Raw genomic sequence first — 22251 nt, 5'->3', positions numbered from 1 at the left:
ACACACACACACACACGCACACACACACTCCCTCCCGAGTGAGTCAAGCCTGTCAGTCATATTTTAAAAAATGCAGCTTAACGGGACCAAAATAATATCGTCTCCCAGAAAAGCCATTAGCCAGGCTGACAAGCGAGCAAGTATCTAGGGTAGGCAGGGATGTTTTCAAAGGGAGTTTGTGGGCAAACAATGACGCCCGGTTCAAATCTACGCCGACAAAATGTTTGCCAGCAATCCTCCAGATACGGGAGAATTAGCGCGCTGCTAATGCCGAATAAAGGCGCCGTATTTTAAAGATGTTAATGACAGGCGGGGAGTTTCATACAAGGGGGCCATGAAATAAACAAACAAATGCCACATATGAAGGTGAATGCGGACTGAAAAGCTTTTTGGAGGGTAAGCTGCATATATATATTGCAGTGAAAGCTGAAAAAAAGGCTTCTGTACGCTCCTGTGACAAATGATCTTTGACTTGGTTCTTGTCTCTACGACCATTCATTTATACAACCTGAGCTTTGACTAAGGATTTTCATCTAACTCGTAGGATTTTGCCCGTAGCCAACGATCAGTCGCATCTATGGCGTCATGTTTTCTTTGAAGAGCAAAGCTTATTCAACCTGACTCTCGCCAGATCCTTGTAGTTCCCTGAGGACACAAGAATCTGGGAATTCTCAATAGGAGAAGTATTTCAGAAGGCGGGCCTGGTAAACAAACCAAAAAAAATAATTGTATGTGGAGATGTCCGATAATTTCGGACTGCCGATATTATGGGCCGATAAATGCTTTAAAATGTAATATCGGAAATTATCGGTATCGAAGGTCCTGAGTAGTCCAGAGTTCAATCCCAGGCTCGGGATCTTTCTGTATGGAGTTTGCATGTTCTTCCCGTGACTGCGTGGGTTCCGTCCAGGTACTACGGCTTCCTCCCACCTCCAAAGACATGCACCTGGGGATGGGTTGATTGGCAACATTAACTTGGCCCTAGTGTTTGAATATGAGTGTGAATGTTGTCTGTCTCTCTGTGTTGGCCCTGCGATGAGGTGGCGACTTGTCCAGGATGTACACCGCCTTCCGCCCGATTGTAGCTGATATAGGCTCCAGCGCCCCCCGTGACCCCGAAGGAAATAAGCGGTAGAAAATGAATGGTTGGATGAATGGTTTCAAAAAGTAAATTACTTTTTTAAAACGCCGCTGTACGAAGTGGTACACGGAGGTAGGGAGATGTACAGAGCGCCAATAAACCATAAAGGCACTGCCTTTGCGTGCCGTCCCAATCACATAATATCTACGGCTTTTGACACACACAAGTGAATGCAAGGCATATTTGGTCAACAGCCATACAGGTCACACTGAAGGTGGTCGTAAAAACAACTTTAACACTGTTACAAATATGTGCCACACTGTGAACCCACACCAAACAAGAATGACAAACATATTTCGAGAGAACATCCGCACCGTAACACAACATGAACACAACATAAAAAATACCCAGAACCCCTTGCAGCACTAACTCTTACGGGACGCTACAATATACATCCCCCGCCACCCCCTACCCACTCACCTCAACCCCGCCCACCTCAACCTCCTCATGCTCTCTCAGGAAGAGCGTGTCCCACATTCCAAGCTGCTGTTTTGAGGCATGTTAAAAAAAAAAAAGAACTTTGTGACTTCAATAATAAATATGGCAGTGCCATGTTGGCATTTTTTTCCATAGCTTGAGTTGATTTATTTTGGAAAACCTTGTTACATTGTTTAATGCATCCAGTGGGGCATCACAACAAAATTAGGTATAATAATGTGTTAATTCCACGACTGTATATATTGGTATCGGTTGATATCGGAATCGGTAATTAAGAGTTAAGACAATATCGGAATATCGGATATCGACAAAAAAGCCATTATCGGACATCTGTAATTGTATGTGATTGGATAAACCACTTGTCCATTATCTTGAATGACGCAGTACTTCAACCACTCACAACCCGTGACGCTGATGAGAGGAGCGACGCTGGGAAATCCAAAACGGAACAGCCGACATATAGGATCACGACAGAGCGAAAAGTTCTCGCTTCATCTTTTAAAGAATTAATATTCGATAGATTCGACAAAGCAGTTGCAATAGCAGAGTCAATGTCAGCACACGACTCCTCGCTGCGTGCCGCCGTTGTTGTTTGAATCAAACGGTCGCTTCGGTGTTACGTCACATCTATGAAATCCCGCCCGGCGATCCTGATTAGTTCATTATTTTATTCCTGTCTTGAAGGAGTTTGCATTGCCCTCGAGCCCAGATCCTTGTGTGGAGCTCAGCGAACTAAAATGATATGGCGAGAGTCAGGCTAAAAAGGTTATTGGGCTCTCCACAAAAAAACGGATTCTGAAGATATGTAGTACTATACACTGGTCAATAGGTGTCAGTAACATCCCATGGATGTAGAAACACTAATCTTATTTTCGGATGATCAAACTTGACTACCCATAGCACAGGTGTCAAACCCAAGGCCTGCGGGCCACATCGTGAAGCAAACGCCTGGAAACAATGTGTGTCAATCAATCATGCATCTTTCTTACTTAATGTATTCGTTCTTTCAATTTTGACCAAAATTGCATGTCTTAACTGTAACATTATCTGATGGTACAACACTCATCAACATATATTTCAAAATATTTTTGTTAAATAGGATTACATACTTAAATGCCTGCCTGTACCGTGACTTGCGATTTAAAAGAATGTTATCCATCCATGTGTATCTTATTTAAAATAATAATACATACAAAAGCAATTGTGTAATATCATAATGAGGTAGTTATACAATAATTTTCATATATTTACTGGGGTGTCAACGTTAACGCATGGGATTAATAAAAATAAATGATTCCGGTATTAAATATGAATGAAGATTAATCACTTCCGGTTTACGGTTTAACCCTGTGATTGAGATGAGAGGTGGCCAATTTCTTTTCAAAACAGAAATTTAGATAAGACTGAGGTAACTTGTTAGTATTGCAGCAAAAACATAATTATCGGCGAACATCAACTTCAAAATGCTATCTTAAAGCGAAATACGTACTCGAAGATGGTAACAATAGCATGAATGCTACATCCACAACAAACAGAGCACACTATGCTGGTGATTTAGCTGCGTCATTGTCGTCAACAAAAGTGCTCCAGGTAAATTAAACGTATGCCTTTGCTAAGCGGACAGCCACTGAATGTAAACAACATAACATCTGTGAAGACCAAGTCCTGCAAGAAGATGTCATTCACATCACCACAGCTGATCTTTCGTACAATACCTTGGAGAGGCACAACGGCAGCAAAGATGAACCAACAGTTCAACACAAACAGGAGCATCAATTTGCAACTTCATGCAGAATGTAAATTTATGTTGTTTACTGGAAAACATTGGACATCTGTAAGTAATCACAACGAGCTGGGATCGCATTGTGCCAAAAATTAAAATCGGCATTCATAAAGATGTGTGTTTAAAACATCTGGTTAACTAAATAATGAATAATTGTACCTCGTTTGCAATAGTATTTTGAATACTTTCAAAATGTGCACTTAATTCTTACTTATCTTATTGTCGCCAATTTTTCAGAATCAGAATCAGAAATACGTTATTAATCCCCGAGGGGAAATTTAAATTTTGAGGAAATCATAGTCTTGCAGTCCAGTAAAACATTTAAAAAACATTTGTGTATATCAGTTGGACGACAAAATTGCATTTGCATCCAAATATTGGGGTATTTTCTTTATGTTGCCACTAATAACCCGTGATTAATCATGGTTAATCAATCACAGTTGTAGAGTGTGATGAATCTGAATCAAAAGTAATCACTTGATAGCCCTAATACCGTATTTCCTTGAATTGCCGCCGGGGCGCTAATTAATTTAAAACCCCTTCTCACTCCTGCGCTTACCAAAAGCATGCAGTAAAAGTAAGCATGTGCTAATTATTTTAAAACCTCTTCTCACTCCGGCACTTACCAAAGGCATGCAGTAAAAATTTTAGTGTAATGTAAGCTCGGACCTTAAATCCTACTGAATAGCTCTTAATCTTCTTTCATTTATGCAATTTTAAATTACCGGTATTGAAATCAGCTTCCTCCATTTTGAAAATGATGACAGGGGAAGTGTCACTCGTGACGTCACGAGTTTGACCAGGCGGTAATACTAAGCATGCGCTGATTATTTTGCGAAGCGAGTTTGACCCGGCAGTAATTCAAGGCAGGCGCATACTATATGCCCTGCGGCAATTTTAGGAAATACGGTATTTTCTTTTACAAACTAAATGAAAATGGTCCATCGTAGAAGAGCCCCCCAACACACCCGCTGCGATACTCAACTTGTCTCCGATGATTCGACTGCGAGGTTAATAGTCAACACAAACGGCCGAATGGCCGAGTATTCTAAGGCAGTGGTCCCCAACCTTTTTGTATCCGCAGACCGGTCAACGCTTAATAGTTTGTCCCGCGGCCCGGGTGGTGGGGTGATCTTTTTTTTATTATTTTTTTTTTTGGGGGATCTTTTTTGTCATGAAAAAGGGACGTTTTTGTTATGAAAAAGGGAGTTTTTTGTGGTTGGTGTACTAATTGTAAGTGTATATTGTGTTTTTTATGTTGATTTAATAAAAAATAAAAAAATAAAACATTTTTTATTTTTTATTTCATTTATCTGTTTATTTATTTTCTTAATAAAAATGAATACAAAATTATTCTGTGGCCCGGTGGTTGGGGACCACTGTTCTAAGGCACCTTTAGCTCTTAGCATTGCCTTTTAAATGCCTGCTCCTCTGGTGAAGCTGCCCTCTAATTGGCTGCTTTAGGACAACAAATTGATGCATAACTGCCAAAACAAAATCAAACTATTGTTTCCTAGCAGAAAATACCCATCGACAGTGTTTTTTCAAAGGGGAAAAACATGTCATTATGTTTCCCCTGACAAAATGTCAGCGTCCGCCACCGGTTATTTTCCCAACTCCCTCCCCCCACCCCCTCCAATTTTCATTTAGCAGACGTCTCAGATGTTCAGTTAGCTAGCTAACAGTGAGGAAAATGTTAATGGGATGCTCAGTGAGTAACAACATGAGCACTCTGTCATTATTAGAAAATGATGAAGGGGACATATTTCACAGAGATAACGCCACATACGAAGACTGGGGGTTGGAAATACGAGGGGGCGACGCCACCCTGGCAAAGCAAAAACGTCCTGGCAGGATATTGCTCTGTATGAGGTGTCATGCTGTTTAATTACTTGTAAGGAGCTTTAAATCCAACGCACTGGAACGGTGTGCAACCCCCCCATACACACACACACACACACCTCAAACATTATTACCTGGCGACTAAGCGGGAGAGAGGGGAGGCAAGTGGGGCGGGGGTGCTCAGCAGTTATTAGATGCTTTTTAGGCCTAATTCACGTGAGAGATTAAAAGTAGGATCATAAATGAGTCTTTAATGAGCCATCTGTTTTGGGCTGACCTCAACCCCCACCAACAAGCAATGTAGAGGAAAATATTCTACCAATGTTGGCATGAAGGAGTCTAGTGACTTAAGTGACCAACCAATCACTTGTGTTGCCTGTAAATATACAAGGTATGTAGAGTGTTGAATCAACAAACATTGCCGAATTCCTTGGTTATCTGTGGAACGATTGACATGCAGATCGACCAATGTTCCTTTTAGCATTAGTAATGTCCGAACAATGACTGCTCATATGTGTAAAGATGCGTCAATGTTTGTACAACAAATGATTTCAACACAGGTCCAATAACTGGTGCTAATTTACTGACATGTAGCTAGGGCTGGGTGATATTGACTTTTATTAATATCTCGATATCTTCATGCCATATCGTGATATACGATATATATCTCGATATGTTGCCTAAGCCTTGAATGAACACTTGATGCATATAATCACAGCAGTATGATGATTCTATGTGTCTACATTAAAACATTCTTCTTCATACTGCATTAAAGGCCTACTGAAACCCACTACTACCCACCACGCAGTCTGATAGTTTATATATCAATGATGAAATATTAACATTGCAACACATGCCAATACGGCCTTTTTAGTTTACTAAATTGCAATTTTAAATTTCCCGGGAGTTTCTTCTTGAAAATGTCGCGTAATGATGACGTGTACGCGTAGGAAATATGAGCGCTGCACACACACACAGCTAAAAGTCGTCTGCTTTAACGGCATAATTACACAGTATTTTGGAGATCTGTGTTGCTGAATCTTTTGCAATTTGTTCAATTAATATTGGAGAAGTCAAAGTAGAAAGATGGAGCTGCGAAGCTTTAGCCTTTAGCCACACAAACACACGGTGATTCCTAGTTTAAAATTCCCGGAGGTGAAACTTTACTATGGATCACAGCGGTCAAGCGAACATGGATCCCGACCGAATGCCAACCAGCAGGTTTCGGTGAGAAAATTGTGGTTAAAAAGTCGCTTCTTACCGGAGATCAGCTGAGCTTGCCCCGTCCATAAAGCTGCCGTCGACTTCCGTGAGACATTGGCGTGAAGATACCCGTGGACATACACCTCCGACTATCAGGTACTGTTAAACTCACTAAAACACTAGCAACACAATAGAAAGATAAGGGATTTCCCAGAATGATCCTAGTAAATGTGTCTAAAAACATCTGAATCTGTCCCAATGCAATTTTTTTTTCTCTAGTCCGTCGCTATCAATATCCTCAAACACAAATCTTTCGTCCTCGCTCAAATTAATAGAGAAATTGTCGTTTTCTCGGTCCGAACAGCTCTTTTTGTTGGAGGCTCCCATTAAAAACAATGTGAAGATGTGAGGAGCCATCAAAATGTGACGTCATCGTCTGCGACTTCCGGGAAAGGCAGGGCTTTTCTGTTAGCGACCAAAAGTTGCGAACTTTATTGTGGATGTTCTCTACTAAATCCTTTCAGCAAAAATATGGCAATATCGCGAAATGATCAAGTATGACACATAGAATGGACCTGCTATCCCCGTTTAAATAAGAAAATCTCATTTTAGTAGGCCTTTAATATATGCTCATTTTAAACTTTCATGCACAACTAAGTCAATTGACCAAAACTGTATTTATAAAATACTCGTTATTCTCTCGTGGGTGACTTTTTAAATGAAAGAACAAATTAGTAATGCTGCTACCTTTTGTAGCAACACTTCTGCTGCATACTTTGCATATTGCTGTTGTCTGCTGAATATCTTCCCGCTTGAAGCCAAACCACTGCCAGATGATGGACCTCCTGCGTTTTTTTGGGGGGGCATTAATTGTTCTTCCTCCATTTGTGATCAGTTTCGTACCTTGTCTCTCCTGTAATGTCACTGGCACCCGCACAACCTGCATCAGCTAACGTAGCCATGTTGCTACCTCTCTGCTCGGCGATAGCGTATGACGCTACACACGTGACAGTGTGTGACGTATGTAAGAAGGTGGGCTTGTTTTATGTCTCTGTGAGAAGGAGAGACGAGAAGGAGTGAGAAACGCTTGTAGTGTAATGCCAGCAGCTAAAAGCAACTGCATGAGAACGTTTACTCGAATTTTACGATATAGTCATTTTCTATATCGCGGAGAGGCAAACCCGCTATGTATCACTTATATCGATATATCGCCCAGCCCTACATGTAGCTCGACCAATGTTGCCACGAAAATATGAGTCCTACCAATAACTGGTGTAGTGCGCACTGATCCTGATATTTAAACTGACCAATCTTTGCATGGCGATGGAATCACACGAACAACCAATAATGGAGCATGTGAGGACCGAAGGAGTTGCATGTTTGAGGAACGAGTGGTTTATCAACGTGTAATCGTTTAGATGCAAACTGACTAATGTTAGGTCCAGTTCCCGACCAACGACTGTTATGTTTGCTCATGGACATGTTTGTTAATGGCTGACGAGTAGGCTGATATTGGAAGTACTATTTGATATGTAGACTGACCAATCTATGCACAATGAATGACCTGTACAAAAGCTGGTGGTACTGTACATGTAAGGACTGACATTTCAATTAACCAAAGTTCATCAAACGGCAGTCATATGTCTGAACAATTCCAGCAAATGACCAATAGCTGGTGCAAATGATTGACCTGTAGACCAGCCAATGTTTGCATGAATCTGCCCAATAACTGACCAATAACTAGTGCTACGTGTAATGATTAGCATGTAGACTGTATAGCCTGGCTAAAGAAGAGACTAACTGTCGCAGTATGGCAAGTCGACTGAAAGAAGTTTGCATGATGACAAATTCACATGCCCAATCAATGAGCGATGCAGCTTGTCCTGAATGACATATACCAGTCAATGTTTGCATGAATAATTATTCAAATGACTTACCAACAACTGGTGCTACATTTAATGCTTGACTGGTGCATTGTGTCTTAACTGAAATGTAAACTGACCAATGTTTTCATGAACAATCAGCGCAATGACTGGCCAATAACAAGGCCTTCCACTTAAAAACACAGGATCCCTTAGTGAAGCGAAGTAAAATATATTTATATAGCGCCTTTTCTCTAGTGACTCGAAGCACTTTTACATAGTGAAACCCAATACCTAAGTTACATTTAAACCAGTGTGGGTGGCACTGGTGTCGTGTTCTGTGGTCACGTTTTGTTTAGTTATGTTCTGTTTGGGTTTTGGACTCTTTGTGCACTCTTGTTTGTTTTGTCACCATGACGACCAATTAGTTCACCTGATTCATTTGGACTCACGCACCTGATTTGTTTAGGACTCATGCACCTGTGTTAATCATATCACCATTATTTAAGCCTGTAGTTACCAGGTAGTCGGCCTGGCGACATCACTCTTGATAGTCTTGATACCCCAGACTCCATGCTCGTTTTTTAACGTCACAGTGAGTGTTTTCATTTTTATGTCCATAGTTCTGCCTTTGAGCTAGTTTTTGTTTTCTTAGCCAAGTTTGTTCTCCGCCTTGTGCGCGCCTTTTGTTTTTTCCTTTTTGAGTAAAATTAATTTATGTCGTTACCTTCACACCTATGGTCATGAGCTTTGGGTCATGACCGAAAGGACAAGATGACGGGTACAAGCAGCCGAAATGAGTTTCCTCCGCCGGGTGGCAGGGCTCTCCCTTAGAGATAGGGTGAGAAGCTCTGCCATCCGGGAGGAGCTCAAAGTAAAGCCGCTGCTCCTCCACATCGAGAAGAGCCAGTTGAGGTGGCTCGGGCATCTGGTCAGGATGCCAGCCGAACGCCTCCCTAGGGAGGTGTTTAGGGCACATCCAACCGGTAGGAGGCCACGGGGAAGACCCAGGACACGTTGGGAAGACTATGTCTCCCGGCTGGCCTGGGAACACCTCGAGATCCCCCGGGAAGAGCTAGACGAAGTGGCTGAGGAGAGTTATGTCTGGGCTTCCCTGCTTAGGCGGCTGCCCCCACGACCCAACCTCGGATGAGCGGAAGAAGATGGATGGATGGACCTTCACGCCTTGTCCAGTCCAGTCGCTTTGCACCACGGGAAAACAAACCACACCATAGTCCATGTCTTGACAAGAACACAACAGCAGTGACTAGGATGGCGAAAGCAGGGATTGAACCTGGAACCCTCAAGTTGCTGGCACGGCCACTCTACCAACCGAGCTATACCGCCACATACATTTTCAAGATATCCTAAATAAGCGTCAACTAACAGGAGAAGCTTGATGCAAATGGCAAGGGAGGCTTCCCATCACTTCCACTGATGACTACTGAACTATGGAGAGGAAAATGGTTGCACAAAGAACAAAGACAAAGTGTGGTGGTGGCTGTGGAATCCACAATCCCGCTTAATGGACCTCACCAAATTAAAGATTGTTCAACAATGCTGGGCTAATTGTGGGGATCACAATATATTAACCCGGTTCCTATGCTAAAGGGTGTCATTCTGTGGTTGTTTTATTCCAAATGCTTCAATTAGCCATAAAACATGCTGGCAAGTGCTTGCGAGAGCTCCTCCTCCCGCCTGTCCTACCTCCTTCACCCCTGCATTCCAGCAAAGAAAGGCACATGTTCATTATGAGGTGAGGTCCTTTTGTTATCAGGAAAGGTTTTCTTTCAGATTGCACTTGCCATTACCTATTTTATTGAGTTCTGCACTTCCCCATTGTGTCCCAGCAGATACTATTCACAAGACCGATAACTGGAAGAAAGGTGAAAAGAGCTGCTTTAAACAAACACCAAAAGTTCAAATTAAATGTCTTAATTGCCAGAAACCAAACAAAGGTAAACTGTTTTTTGGACAGGGAACACTGCTTCATTTGTATGTAAAAAAGGAACCTAAAGAAGCAAAATATGTAGAAAATTAAGTGGGTCATCTGAAGTTAATTATTGCTTCAGCCGAAACTGCACCATGGCAGCTTTAAGTTACACTAATTATTAATCAGAGTTTTCCTATTACAGTACTGTAAAAAAAATAATAAAATACCATTAGTCAAAGATCCTCTATGTCAGTGGTTCCCAAATGGGGGTACATGAGATTTTTTTTTAAATATTCTAAAAATAACAATAATTAAAAAAATATTTATAAAAATATTTTTTGAATAATACTTCAACAAAATATGAATGTAAGTTCATAAACCGTGAAAATAAATGCAGCAATGCAATATTCAGTGTTGACAGCTAGATTTTTTGATGTTAAAGATTTCTTTTTTTGTGAAGAAATGTTTAGAATTAGTTCATGAATCCAGATGGATCTCTATTACAATCCCCAAAGAGGGCACTTTAAGTTGATGATTACTTCTATGTGTAGAAATCTTTATTTGTATTTGAATCACTTGTTTATTTTTCAACAAGTTTTTTGTCATGATCTGTGGTCTGGATCATGTTTTTTTATTTTCAATCCAAGGCTCCTTCGGTTCCTGTTTTTTGTGCACCCTTGTTTGTTTTAGTTACCATGGTTACTTATTATTTCCACCTGCCTCTGATTAGTGTTCACCCACTCACCTGCTGCCTGAGCACTAATCAGAGGCATTATTTAAACCTGCTTTGCCCTCTAGTGAGTGCTGGAGTATTGTTTGCTGTGTGCTGCGGACTGCCTTTTTTTTTTTTTTTTTTTAAAGCTGAGAGCTATTCCTTGTATCCAGACTCCGGTCCAGGTTTGCTGTTTCCTGCTTTCTGGTTTGTGTTTTCCTTGACTTTTTTTTTTTTTAACATTAAAACCATGTTTTCATTTTCCAAACCTGTCATTTCTGCATCTCGGGGTTCGTCACCACCACATCGTGACAGTTTTTAGTTATTTTTATATCTTTTTTTCCAAATAGTTCAAGAAAGACCACTACAAATGAGCAATATTTTGCACTGTTATACAATTTAATACATCAGAAACTGATGAAATAGTGCTGCATTTTACTTAATCTCTTTTTTCAACCAAAAATGTTTTGCTCTGATTAGGGGCTTCTTGAATTTAAAAAAAAAAATGTTCGTAGGGGGTACATCAGTGAAAAAAGGTTGAGAACCACTGCTCTATGTGACAGGAGTGGTCTGCTGTTTTTATGGACTTACTGTTTGACTGCTGTGCATAGCATTTTTGCATTTGGTACAAACCATAAAACTAAATGTTAAACCTCTATCCTGTCTAGCAGACGCTGCTATTAGCTTTAATAAATAGCTGCCAACCGGCTCTTGTTATCGTCAGAAGTTGCTCCCATTGCAATCGTTTGACTGGTGGTGCTACCGCGACTTTGCAATAATCCATTAGTCCTGTTCGGAATTCACCACTCGGAAGTCTCCTTGTTAAAACACGAGAGCTATGCGGGTGAATTGACATTAGGCGAGCGCACGCTGGCTATTTATATGCCAGATGTCTGTCTGGGTTTAGAAGGCCATGCGAGTAATACATCACAGAGGAAATGGTTTGACCCATCAATGATGTGTGTGTGTGTGTGTGTAGGGATGATATATCTCCTGGGAACCATTGGAAACTGTTAGAATGCTATCACATGAGCTGACGTGGGGGACAAGAGAGGGAAAGTGAAAGTGAGAAGAGGCGCTATATAAATATATATGTGAACGTATAGATGTGTGCGTTGTAGCACATCCTGGCCACATCCGATAGAGATGCCTACTCTTGGGATGTGAGCGAGGATGTTCTTCCTTCTTCCCGTTAGAGATGGCATCACCCTGTTGCCACTGCTGAACTCGCTTACAGTACATCTGCAAGTGTAGCTTGTGTAGAAGCTTCGACTATTCAAACAAAAGTGTTCAAGAGATTAAACCGGGGCCAGCCTTGAACCCAAGCTAAAGTTTACCAACCAATTACTGGGCAATTAGACAACCCAATGTTTCAATCAGTGAATACAACAAATAAATAATAATAAAAAATAATAAAAGCCGCTGCCTGACCAGGGCTCAGAGACTCCCCCAACCCCCACTAAGGGATGTTTTCACTGCTGGACTCTAAAAAGAGGTTCCGCAGCCTCCGTAGCAAAACCTCCAGGTTCTGTAACAGCTTCTTCCCTCAGGTCATAAGACGCTTGAACGCATCACAATAATCCCCTCAATTCCCTCCCAAAACGGAATAACTCACTGGAATAAAAAGACAATATAACATACATCCATAAAAGTGGATGCATATGCAAAAGTGCAATATATCGATCTGTACAGTAATCTATTTATTTATATCTGCACCTTATTGCTCTTTTGTCCCGCACTACAACAAGCTAATGCAACAAAATGTCGTTATTATCTGTACTGTAAAGTTCCCATTTGAATGATAATAAAATGAAGTATAAGTCTAAGTGTTTAAGTCATGACTGACATGCAGACTGACCAATTTTTGGATGTGTCTAACTACTGACCAAACACTTACTACATTTGCATTCACTAAATTACCGTATTTTTCGGACTATAAGTCGCAGTTTTTTTCATAGTTTGGCCGGGGGTGTGACTTATACTCAGGGGCGACTTATGTGTGAAATTATTAACACATTACCATACAATAACAAATTATATTATTTGGCTCATTCACGTAAGAGACTAGACGTATAAGATTTCATCGGATTTTGCGATTAAGAGTGACAGATTGTTTGTTAAACGTATAGCATTTTCTATATGTTATAGTTCTTTGAATGACTCTTACCATAATATGTTACGTTAACATACCAGGCACGTTCACTATTCTTTATTTTAAATTGCCTATTTTTTGTGTTGGGTTTTATCAAATAAATTTACCCAAAAATTGCGACTTATATATGTTTTTTCTCTTCTTTATTATACATTTTCGGCAGGTGCAATTTATACTCCGGAGCGACTCATACTCCGAAAAATACGGTACTTAGGTTTCTTGAATATATATTTTTTTGAATTGATGTTTTTATTCTTTTGGGGTTTTTTGTATTTTCACACCTTCACGCGTGAACTGCAAGTGTCCATGCACCTTCATTAACGTGACTATTGGTCATTAGCCGTGTGCCTGTCACTAGGGGGCGCTTATTTCCTTATTTCGGTTGACCTATGACTTCACACTAACCTCTGTGGCTCCTTACATGTTAACAGCGAGGACAACGTGGTGCGGTTTGGGAGAGAGGCTGTGCCAGCAACCTAAAGGTTCCTGGTTCAATCCCCAGCTTCTACCCACCTAGTCACCTCCGTTGTGTCCTTGAGCAAGACACTTCCCCCTTGCTCCTGATGGGTTGTGGTTAGCGCCTTGCATGACATCTCCCGCCATCAGTGTGTAAAGGTGTGTGTGAATGGGTGAATGTGGAAATAGTGTCAACGCGCTTGGAGTACCTTGAAGATAGAAAAGCTCTACACAGGTATAACCCGTTTACCATAACCTAGCTCTGTGGTATATGATTTCAGCTGTAATATTTGAAATGATCTCAGATTAAGCTACTAACATTACGCTACTATCAGGAATGTATCTGAGCGGATGTAGTTCCGAAGCAAAGAAAAAACATTTTTTTAAATATTTTTTTGGAAACTAAATTTCTGAATGTCTCGGAGTTCATTCATAATGCTCTTTGATTGAAGGAGTTTTAAACCCGAAGGAAAAGACTGTTCGTGCCCCGGGCAATACTGTTCCAAATAGAGGGCTATAGCTCGATTGGTAGAGTGGTCGTGCAAGCAACTTGAGAATTCCAGGTTCGATCCCTGCTTCTGCCAACCTAGTCACTGCCGTTGTGTCCTTGAGCAAGACACTTTACCCACCTGCTCCCAGTGCCACCCACACTGGTTTAAAAGTGTGACTTAGATATTGGGTTTCACTATGTAAAGCGCTTTAAGTCACTAGAGAAAAGCGCTATATAAATTGAAATCACTTCACTTCACAAATGAAGGTTGCTATTGTTCTGGACTATCTTGCTTGTTGTGTGTAATACAGAGTTATTCTTAATCACACTTTATTTGCATTGTAATACATATACCTGCTTCACTCTCTTCCATCTCATTCGTATTTCCTTTGGGAGTCTGAATTAAGGCATCTTCCATTTCCTTAGCTACCTTCTTCAATAAATCTCTGCTTCTTTTTTCCTACAGTCGATGCACTTTAAAAAGTTCTGTTATTTTAACCTGTGAACCAACAGACTACTCTTCATTACAATTGTCGCTACGTTTTTATTGAATGGTATCTGATTCCGGGTTGTACCCCGCGCGTTGAGACCGGCGCATGTGCGATATGAAGGGTCCCCTCCGGCGCACACACCTCCTTGAGCAGACCTGGGCAAATTAAGGCCTGGGGGCCACATGCGGCCCGCTGAGCTTTCAAATCTGACCCACCGGACATCCCTAAATAATTTTTAAAGATTTTTATGATGGAAAGTGTAGCTGCCATTACGATGTGCAGTCATGTTTTTTAATGATCGTAAGTCCTCAACCATACAAAGTATTTCAATGGTTGGAATCTGCGCTAATGGATGATATACCAGTTACTATGGTTATCTAATTAGTTACTATGGTCATCTAATTAGTTACTATGGTAATCTAAGTAACAGCAGCTCTGACGAGGCACCAAGCAGTGTGGGCGGGAAGCGTTTCCACAGAAGAGGAAGAAGATTTTCACAACAAATTTCTAAAGCTTAGTGATACATAGAATAGAATAGAATAGAATAGAAAGTACTTTATTGATCCCTGGGGGAAATTCAGCAAATATTAGATGTATCAGATTGTAGGTGGGTTTATTTGGTACCCTTTCGCGTTCATTTTTTACTGTTTGTTGCATTTTTGTTGCCTTTCACTTGACTGTAAAATATGCCGATCGAAAGGGGGTGTGACGTTCATATTTTGTCAATATTCAGTGTTTTATCGTTCATATAAAAATGTAAAATACCATTATGTTTTCTAAGGCAGTCTGTCATAACGTTTTTAGCATTCAGTCAGACATTATTGTGAGGTTTTGTATTAGTGTTCCTAAAAATTAGATATACGGTCCCCCAGACACATTTGCTTCTCTCAATGTGGCCCCCGAGTTACAATAACTCCCCAGGCCTGCCCTTGAGAGATCTGGTTTCCAATCACGTAATCCAGGTGACCAATAAATTACTGGTGCTGCTTTGCCTAATTGACATAATTGACTGGTCAATGCCTGGATTTGTCCACCCACTGAACAAACACTCGTGCAACACCCAATGACTGACATGTAGACTGACCAAATTACTTGACTGATTAATCACTGGTGCTATCTACTAATCGAAGTGTGGATGTGATTAACCAATAACCAAACACTGGTGCAACAAACATTGATTAACATGACCAATGTTTGTAAAATGACTCATTTGCATGACCGACCAATTACTGGTGCTGCTTTGCCATATTGATCAATGCTTACATTTGTTATGAGATGGCGACTTGTCCAGGGTGTACACCGCCTTCCGCCCGATTGTAGCTGAGATAGGCGTCAGCGCCCCCCGCGACTCCAAAAGGGAATAAGCGGTAGAAAATGGATGGATGGATGTTTACCCACATTGATGCAACATGCATTGATTGACATGCAGACTGGCCAATGTTTGCAAAAAGAGTCATTCTCATTGGAGCTAATGATTGAAATACAAACAGGCCAATGAGGGCGGAATTATTTGTCGTCTTTGTTTTTGGACTAGCAAAAAGACCAGAAAGTACTCCAGTTAGCGATGGAGGACGCCACCTTTGAGGCCCCGCAAGCCCATCAATAGTTGGCGGGGTTTGTCTTTTTGTCCTCGGAAGGACGCTCTAAACACATTGTGGACATCATTGTCGCTGCATGCTCAGGAAGATATACCGGGGCAGGGGGCAATATCAGAGACGAATGGTAATTGAAATGACACAATCGTTTTTTGGGGGGGAAATGCAGGCATTTGATGCGGCGGCGAAAGAAGGTCAATGCATTTAATTTGCACTCAATGGCGGCGTGACAGGGAAACACCTGAAAGCACACGATCTTATCACAGCCTCACAGGCACCGCCACTTAGCCGCCGGCTAAAAGCTATTTGCTGATTAGCAAATAAACGCATTATCTTTTTACCTTCACTTCTGCGTGTGCGCCTGGAAGCAGGTAGAGGAGAGTCTCTTCTTCCCCCTCGGTCATGACTTTGCAGGCAAGCTATTTTTATTATTTTCTTGTGTACTTTCATGTGCCATATGGGCCGTACTTTACTGGCGTTTACGCGGCGTTCATCTTTACAAGTGAGGAGAACAAAGCTGCATCTTTGGAGAACGCATGCGGACACAAATATCGGGACACTTGCAAAAGAAGCGGTGCCACGATTGCTTTTCAAAGATCATCGACGTGACAGGAGTGCTCGTGCAAAAGGAACACCATTTGTCAAAGATCCTCTATTTCACCCGTGCTCCGCTAGTTTTAAGGGTCTACTGCATAGTAGTTGCTATTGATTAAAGCTAATCACAGCCTCTGCTGGCTGGGATGGAGGTTTAACATTTACATTTATGACCTGGAACGCTGTCAGATGCTCAAGTGGGAATCTGAATGTATAGCTTTATGTCGTCACATGGCCCACAATCACCCTTCTCGCCATCTCAGGGAATTCATGCTTTAATGAGCAGGGGTGCTGGAGCCTATCCCAGCTGCACTCGGGTGGAAGGCAGGGTAAGTCGCCGCCTCATCCCAGGGCCAGATAGACAGACAACATTCACCCTCATATTCACACACTAAGGCCAATTTAGTGTGACCAATCAATTTATTCCCAGGTGCATGTCTTTGGAGGAATTCCATCCATCCCTTTTCTACCGCTTGTCCCTTTTGGGGTCGCGGGGGGTCGCTGTAGCCTATCTCAGCTGCGTTAGGGCGGAAGGCGGTGTACACCCTGGACAAGTCGCAACCTCATCGCAGGGCCAACACAGAAAGACAGACAACATTCACACTCATATTCACACACTAAGACCAATTTAGTGTTGCCAATCAATTTATTCCCAGGTGCATGTCTTTGGAGGAATTAAAACCTGTAATTCACTTCACAGCGAAAGTAAGATACTGCCTTGCGGCTTCCATCAGTCAGTTTACCCCTGGCTGAAATGTATCTTCTTCGATGACCACAAAAATAGTCATTTATTCATATACCAGTTAGGGTATAACTGGAGAAAAAGTGGGTGAATAGTAATTAATTGGATAGAGGATGTTGAGTTTGGGTTGAGTTGAGTTGAGTTTGTGTTTATTTAGAACATGCATGAATACAGCATGATACATCACAATTTCCAGTTTCTCTATTCAACATGTTCAAAAGGGAGTAGGAAAAAGCAGAGGTTATTTAAGCCTACCCCTTGCTAAATCTTTAGTTCACTTCCCGTCCTCAATTCATTCACGATATACTCCATAAGTAACAACAATAAAAATAAACACAAATAACAATTAGTGAAGTAAGTTATATTTCATATGGTGAGATAAATAAGATTATCTAGAAATGAATGGATGGATGAAATAAATTCAGAATGCTACTTCTACATATATCAAACCTGGGACGGTTTAGTGATTATGAATTATTTCAGTTATTTTGTAAAACTTTCAAACGTTGGAGTGATGAACGAAGAATCCTTTTGAGCAGAAAACGCCAAGGACAGTTTTATTTCCGGTTCAAGGCATGAAACATTGATTGAAAACCAATCTGCAGTGAGCGAGCTTGCCCAAAAGATGGCACCTTAGCACTTATAATAACACATCTTTTCGGTTTTCTGTGTTGGTGTGATATGAAAACTGTATGTTGAATACAAAACACTATGGCCGTTAGCAAAGAAAAATCAAGAAATTAGCCACACCGTTTTAAAAGCCGCAGGGTCGAAAGCATTGGACAAAATAGTCTGGAACAGGGGTCACCAACGCGGTGCTCGCGGGCACCAGGTAGCCCGTAAGGACCAGATGAGTCGCCCGCTGGCCTGTTCTAAAAATAGCTGAAATAGCAGCACTTACCAGTGAGCTGCCTCTATTTTTTTAATTGTATTTATTTACTAGCAAGCTGGTCTCGCTTTGCTCGACATTTTCAATTCTAAGAGACACAAAACTCAAATAGAATTTGAAAATCCAAGTACATATTTTAAAGACTTGGTCTTCACTTGTTTAAATAAATTCATTTATTTTTTTACTTTGCTTCTTATAACTTTCAGAAAGACAATTTTAGAGAAAAAATACAACCTTAAAAATGGTTTTAGGATTTTTAAACACAAATACCCTTTTGCCTTTTTCCTGACGATTTAAAATTTAAAGCCCACCAGGCTGCACCAAACTTTTGGTGCCTTGTAGACACAGAAAAGTACAGTGGTGTATGCGCAGCAGCTATGAAGGTTGCAAGCCTGTTTGGTTTGACTTATATTTGTGAATCAGCCTTTTCTGACATGAACTTCATCAAGAACAAACACAGAACACGACTCACTGATGCACATCTGCAAGACTCACTCAGAGTTGCAGTGTCAAGTTACACAACAAAGTACAACAGCAATGCCAGGCTTCCCACTAACTGACAAAAAAACAAATAACAGATTTGGTGTCCAGTTCAAAGTGTGACATGATTTATTTAAAAATTTGAGAGTTGACTTTTGTATTTTACATGAGTTATTATTTGTACAAACATGGTGCAAAGTAATTCATGATTTGTTAAAGAGTGTTAGTGGCTAGCTAGTTAAAATGGGATATTGTGATTTTAAAAGACTGTCTTAGAAGTGATCATTTGAAAATGTTCAATTTGAAAAATGTGCACTTACAGAAAATATTAAAGTAAAGTGTTTCATATTGATATTTATCTGTTTCTATATATATTTATTGTGAGAAATCATTAAGATGATCAGTGTTTCCACAAAGATAAATATCATTAATTATTAATAATTAAATATAGTTAAAGGTAAATTGAGCAAATTGGCTATTTCTGGCAATTTATTTAAGTGTGTAGCCCTTCGCATTAATCAGTACCCAAAAAGTAGCTCTTGGTTCCAAAAAGGTCTGGAAAATACAGCGAGTCAATTAAGACAACAATACCAATTAAAGGCACAGGGTGTATTTGCCTTTTTTGATTAGAGCCAGTAGCTTAAGTATTTTACTTTTTGGCAATTTTTCACATTTTATTAACAGTGAGTCTGGGAATGGGTTTGCGCAATGATGACCAATTTGGGTTTTGACTTGGTATATTTTGCAGCTAAACCAGTTAAGATCCACTGATACAGAGTCTTATGCCGGGTGTGTAGTAATAACCAACACGAACGCGTTACTTTCCCGTCAGCATCTTTATTCCCGTACCTGTATTTACCGAAATGACATTCTTCTTCTCTCCTCACCTCGCAGCATCTCCTCCGTCTGACTCACTACGCCTCCTAGAGGCTGTACAATGTAACTGGGATAATTGTATGGTTAACTCAATGCAGTAGTGAACACAACAGAGAGGATCTTTGCAACGGGTTTTTAAAAAAACGGCTTCTTCAGGTGATAAACATGAGATGGAGCTGTCTGATCCGCCATGGCTTGGTCATCCGCTTGCCTACCTTAGGTCCTCAAGGCCAAGGATTTGTTTCAAGTGGGGAAGAGGAAGAGGAAGGGGCTTTGGTCCAAAACAATAGTCTCTTTTGGTAGTGTATGGAAGAAGAGCATCTTTTGATCTGCTTGGCTGCCATGCGCTATCGCTGTCTCTTACACACACATACAGAACACACACATACAGAACACACACTTTCTCTCACACTTGCACACACACACACACACAAACACGTGGTGGTCCCAGTGGGATGCTGCGGCTGATTGCTTTGGTGATCCTGCCCAGCTGATCCCAAATCCCCCAGTAGAGCTCTTCCACCACCACTGTCCACAGGTGCATTTGTGTGTAATTGAAACTTACAATACACGGATCCAATAGTGGTATTTTCTAGTCACTGTTTGTGTGTGTGTGTGTGCGTGCGTGCATATGTGTGTGTGTGTTTGGGTGGTGGTGATGTCTATTTTTAGCCAAACGGGGTAATCTCAGCTAAGAGCCTTTCAGGGCTGTTTCACGTTAACCTGGCCAAAACACTAAGCCAATAATCCAACCCTCCCCCAGACTCTCTCTCACGCACACACACACACACGCACACACACACACACACACACACACACACACACACACACACACACAAACACACACACATGTTGCCATGATGCCACGCGATAGCGCCAACACTGCTTGTATTATTTAACAGTGCCGGAGTCCCCACTAGCACGAAACATGGAGAAAAATAGTAGCTGTTTTGCATCCTAACAAATAGTATAGTCAATATTGAGGCTCGGATAGGTAAATACGAGTTTATCCAGGGTTAAGATAAGGAATCCTGTGAAAATTTTCACTGGATTTGCAAATGAAATGAGCTCCGTTATACACACGGAGGCCGGGATTACGTAGCATAAGGCCAGTGACATACAGAATAAACACATGCAAACACTGAGGAATCTGTGGTGGGTTTTTTCTTACAAACCTGTCTAGGTATGAGGTGAAACAATTTAAATCCAATAGGTGTTATAGTGCCGTTCTTGTTCCTGCTTACATGGTTTATGTAATCCTGTCTGCCCCTACCCCAGGAGTCATACCAAAGACTGTAAAAATGGGACCCATTGCCTCCCTTCTTGGCACTCATCATCAGAGGTCGGAATTGGGGGTTAAATCACCAAAATGATTCCCGAGCATGGCCACTGTTGCTCACAGCTCCCCTCTCCTCCCAGGGGGTGGAGAAAAGGGGTGGGTGAAATGCAGAGGTTACTTTCACCACACCGAGGGTGTGTTTGACTATCAGTAGTACTTTAACTTTATGACTGAGCTCACTGGTAACTAGTAGCCAGGAACAGGATCAAGATCTGTGTTCCTGCTCAGCTGTTTTAAAGGGGAACATTATCACCAGACCTATGTAAGAGTCAATATATACCTTGATGTTGCAGAAAAAAGACCATATATTTTTCTAACCGATTTCCGAACTCTCAATGGGTGAATTTTGGCGAAATAAACACCTTTCTGTTTATGGCTCTCAGAGCGATGACGTCAGTACGTGTGACGCTGCCGAGGTAAGAAAGGCGCCATTTTCATTTTTTCAAACATACAAACACCAGGTCTCAGCTCTGTTATTTTCCGTTTTTTCGACTAATTTCTGAAACCTTGGAGACATCATGCCTCGTCGGTGTGTTGTCAAAGGGTGTAACAACACTAACAGGGAAGGATTCAAGTTGCACCACTGGCCCAAAGATGCGAAAGTGTCTGCCGCCAGACCCCCATTGAATGTGCCCGAGTGTCTCCACATTTTACCGGCAATGACAGACATGGCACAGAGATGTATGGATAACCTGCAGATGCATTTGCAACGATAAAGTCAACGAAATCACAAAGGTAAGTTTTCTTGATGTTGTTGACTTATGTGCTAATCAAACATATTTGGTCGTGGCGTGACTGCCAGCTAATCGATGCTAACATGCTATTTAGGCTAGCTATATGTACATTTGAAACTATATTACTTTTCCTTCCACCCACATTTAAAGCGAAAAAAACACTTACCAATCGACGGATTTAAGTTGCTCCAATGTCACAAGATGCGAAAGTCCTAATCGTTTGGTCCGCACATTTTACCGGCGATGCTAACGCAGCTATTCAACCATGCAATGGGCCACTTCATTAGGTACACCCATGCTATGGCCGAATAGCGTCAATAGCTATTCGCTCAATAGCTTCAGTTTCTTCTTCAACTTCATGTTCGCTATCTGCCTCCATACTCCAACCATCCGTTTCAATACATGCGTAATCTGTTGAATCGCTTAAGCCGCTGAAATCCGAGTCTGAATCCAAGCTAATGTCGCTATATCTTACTGTGCTATTTGCCATCGTTTGTTT

General features: G+C 41.2%; 1 protein-coding gene across 3 annotated transcripts in view; it reads right to left on the bottom strand.

Annotated features, from left to right (window-relative positions):
- Positions 1-22251, bottom strand: part of ppargc1a (peroxisome proliferator-activated receptor gamma, coactivator 1 alpha) — a 90541-nt gene that overhangs the window by 52313 nt on the left and 15977 nt on the right. The gene's annotated exons all lie outside the window — the stretch shown is intronic.

Source organism: Nerophis ophidion, linkage group LG10 (genome assembly GCF_033978795.1).
Source record: "Nerophis ophidion isolate RoL-2023_Sa linkage group LG10, RoL_Noph_v1.0, whole genome shotgun sequence".
Lineage (NCBI taxonomy): Eukaryota > Metazoa > Chordata > Actinopteri > Syngnathiformes > Syngnathidae > Nerophis > Nerophis ophidion.
The sequence above is the reverse complement of the archived record's forward strand: the minus strand, read 5'-3'. Positions and strand labels throughout refer to the sequence as shown.